The following is a 4,382-nucleotide window of genomic DNA, read 5'->3' on the forward strand; positions in this document are numbered from 1 at the left end:
TAATGTATGTATATATAGGTAAGTGGAATCAAGTGGTTATAATGTGTGAGTAATAGTCCAACGGTTACAAATATAGAATAATGACTCATTATTGCATGAAATAATAAAGACATTAAATGTTAATAAAATGAATCCAGATACTTTCAAAAAATATGATTCTGGACACTTCCTTTTGAGATACCATATTTCTAAAATTTAAATTTAAATTAAATCTATATATATATATATATATTAAAGCAAGAAAGTTACCATATATAATTGACATTATGGTTAAGCCAAGTGGCAAGCTAATAAATGTCAATAGTATATGGTGACTTTATAGTATATGGTAATTTTATTCTATATTTGACTATTTTAGTTAAATACAAATATTATATATATATATATACAAAATTTGAATTAAAAGATAATTTTGAATTTATAGATAAAGTTCTAAAATTCGAATTTAAATTAAAAATAAAATTTATCTTTTTTATCATGTTATCATACTTAATTTGGTTAATGATCATATGCAATTATGTTAGAAACTTTTGTTATTTTTTCTAATTATTTAAATATTACTTTGCCTCTAGCAACAAAAAAACTACTCCATATAACTATAAAACTCTTTCACATTTAAAATCCTATAAGTATAGTTCTTTGAAACGTTGTAGCTAGATTTGAATAAAATAAAATTCTTTTAAAATAAATGTAATATATAAGGTACACGTCTATGTTTATCTAAATAACAAAAAAGAGTTTACAAAACCAAATAAAAGTTTACTTACATATATAATAAAGTAAACATACATACTGGAGAAAGAAACATCACAAAATCAGTCAATATTAAAAAAAATAAGTTGTTTCTTTTTTCTTCTTGAAGAATATTTATTTGAAGAGTCAATTTGCATAAATGGACATCAAACAAATAACAAAACTTTGGCTATACATATTGCTATCATTAATTTCAATTTAACACATTCAAGGAATTGAAGGTTTTAAGCTGAAACCTCTTCATTTAGCTGTAGTCAAGCTAATATTGCAAGGGTATAATATTTTTTTCGTTGAAGAATATTAGTTTTGAATCATTAGATTATGTGAAAGGTTTTTCTTTTCAAACTCAACAAGAGATAAATTGGTTACTAATTGATAGTTTCTATAGCGACTTTTAAATGTAACAAAGAGTATATATAAGAAAAGATTGGTATGACGTGAAATATTTTTTTTAATGTAAACAAATTATTTCGAAAAATCTCTTTACTTTTTTTTAAATCAAAGATAATAAGAAGATAAGATATTTTTGAACATTAGTAGAGAGTTTTAAAATTATTATAATAGAAGTTATATCATGGATAAACTCAAAAAATCGAAATCTTATGGAATATTTACATAATATCCGGCCATATTTATTGTTTACTTTTTATAGCTAATATAAATAGATGATATACCGACAACACACGATTATACACATATTATATATGGATTATATATAAATTACACATCATTTAATTTTTTAATTTAAGTGGTCGAGTGGGCACCTATTTAGGCTGATTAGATAAAGCCAAAAGAAAAATATGAAATAATTTCAACCAAAGACTAAAAATATAATTAAAGTTCATATGTAGATAATTTTTATTAAAACTCATCCTTTTATAGTGGAATAAATTAATTTTTTGTAACAACACAAATAATGACATAAAAAATAAGATAAAAGAAAATAAATATTGAAACAAATGTGAGAAAGATCTAAAAACGAGAAATAAAAGATGACAACAAATTTCTTCTTATGTTTAATCTTTGTTGAGTATAAAAATTTGAAAGTTAATCTCATCGATTTCAAATATTTTTTTTTCAACTCAAATACATAGATTATAAGATAAGGATATCTTCGAATATATTTTTTTTAATTACATTATGTGTCATTTTTAAAAAATCACTATTACTAACAAACTAATATGATATTCGAATTTGAATTGAAATAGTGCAAAAATAAAATTATCACTACGAGAATTGAGAAAATATTAGTTTTTTTTCATGTAATGTTTCTTAATTAATATTTGACGATTATCTATAGATTATTTAGAAGGTTTAAATATTAAGGTTATTTTCATATAATTCAAATAACTCAGATATTTAACATAGTTAATGTCAAATATCAAAATGGAGTAAAACAAATTCACTAGCTAAAGAATTTTTTATATTTTTAGATAGCCAACTAAAATGAGTCTTGAATTAAGAATAATATTTTCAATTACATTATTATAAAAATAATTATTATTGAAATATAATGTTTTGGAAACTGAAATTTTAAGAAAGAAATATTTTTTAAGAGATATCAACACCAAATAAGAGTTCAAGTAGTATTAAAAGAGTTAAGTCTTATCCAAAGAGTTATACATTGTCTCAATATTTGATTGTTTTATCATAAATATGAGTTATTATTTTGCTTCCTGACTATTTTTAGGATCCAATGACACCGACAAGAATGGTATAAAAAAATAGAAGAAATTGTTAATTTTTTTCATGTAGTTAATATCCAATGATTATCTATATTTACTGAGAAAGTGTAAATTTTAAGATTATTTACATACAATCCAAATAACTTAAATATTTGACACGATTAGTGTCCGCGCATCCGCGCGGGTACTAATACTAGTATGGAAAAAAGCGCCTAACAAACACTAAATCTAGTGTAAGTGTACGTCATTAACAAACTTTGATCCTACTAGTTAGTATCGTCTTATATTATTGCTTCCTATGTAGTACTGTTATTGGGATTTCTATGTTAATTTATTATTGGCTTAAATAAATTCAATTTTATATGCTCTATTTTTTATTTAATAGCATGTTTGATGTATGTCCTAATTTAACCTAACCAATTTAGGATAAGTTTGTTGCATTCCCATTCAATTCTCAATTTAAACTATTGATTTTCGTACACGCGAAACAAACATAAAAACTCAGATTATGCTCAATTATATTATACATAACCTTTTATCTTAAGTTTTTTGTCTGAGTGTGTACAGTACATACTTTGGGTCTCGATTAATTCGGATTTGCACCGGAAAACTCCACTTGAGTGAAGAGGGTGGGTTAAAGCGCTCCATGCTAAAGGCAATTTCATTTTCAGAATGCAAACTCGAGACAACTACTTAACATCTCACACACAACCTTTGGATGGGTAGAAAACTTTAGTTGAGTTCGGTAAATTATCATAGAATCTTTGAAATAATTATTTCTGAAGAGTTTCAGCAGCAATAGGCGCCCATGGCCTAATGGATAAGGCGCTTGACTTCTAATCAAGCGATTGTGGGTTCGAGTCCCACTGGGCGTGCTTTTTTTTCTTTTTATTTTGTTTAATGTCAATGACTCACTAAGATGAGTGTTCCAAAGTTGCGGAAATCTCAACATCCAGCTCAAATTTATTGATTTTAAAACTAAATTTACGTGTTTTACTAGTTTATATATTTACCTTGACTTGATGACTGATAGAACCCTCTCTTCATTTATATGTCTCTTTATTTGGTGGTGAACGATGTTGAGAACATTCTCAGTTCAAGCACAACAGAACAAGCTAGTAAAAAAGTACAGAGAGTAGGTTAACTTCTTGATTAGTTCTGAAAATTCGATTCCTACGTACCTATAAAGCTAGAACTATTCAAGATAAATCTTGAAAAAAAAAAAAATTAGTATATCAAACAACTCTTAGCGTCCTTAGGAGACTGTGATGAGTTAAACAACTCGTGTTAGCAATAAAATTAACCGGATAAACTGATTAACTTTTCGTCCTGTAACATAAGGTTATTTTTGATATTGTAAAATAGAAAATGGGGTTGAATATCAAATCAACCAATTCAAACTTTTCCATGCCTAAGGAGAAGAATCATTCACTTGCTTTTCAGCTTTCTTTGACGTAACTGGTAAAGTTGTTATCATGTGACCAAGAGGTCATGGGTCCAAGTCGTGAAAACAGTATCTTGCGGGTAAGACTGCGTACAATACATCCTTATGATTCGGCCCTTTCCCAGACCCCGCACATAACGGGAGCTTAGTACACCGGGCTGCCCTTTGTTCTCTCCATTTCAACTTGGATTTAGAATCACAAAAAAAAAAAAAAAAAGAAAAAAAAAAGAAGGAAAGACGCTATCACTTTGGAGACGCAAGAAGACCATCTCTTTTTCTTCTTTGTTAGCAAGGTGCATTGTATACTGCAAGAAGATCAATATATAGAACATCAAATGCCTTCTAACATTATGTCTAAGACTAGTCTTAGTTCTTAATTATGTCATTTTCTAGTCTTAGTTCTTAATCATTTTCTCCTTTTTGAAACGGAAAAGAGACAACAAGATAGGCCAAATAAGTGAGATAACAATTCTAGGCGTTTGGAAAATATTAATTGAAGT

The 4,382-nt window shown here is 26.8% G+C and overlaps 1 non-coding gene across 1 annotated transcript; it reads left to right on the plus strand.

The window, feature by feature from the left end:
• The first annotated feature begins 3,240 nt into the window (after positions 1 to 3,240).
• Positions 3,241 to 3,313, plus strand: TRNAR-UCU (transfer RNA arginine (anticodon UCU)). Its single transcript has one exon. It is a non-coding gene; the product is annotated as a tRNA-Arg (tRNA).
• Positions 3,314 to 4,382: the final 1,069 nt, after the last annotated feature.

The sequence above is a fragment of the Nicotiana tabacum genome, chromosome 5, assembly GCF_000715075.1.
Source record: "Nicotiana tabacum cultivar K326 chromosome 5, ASM71507v2, whole genome shotgun sequence".
NCBI lineage: Eukaryota > Viridiplantae > Streptophyta > Magnoliopsida > Solanales > Solanaceae > Nicotiana > Nicotiana tabacum.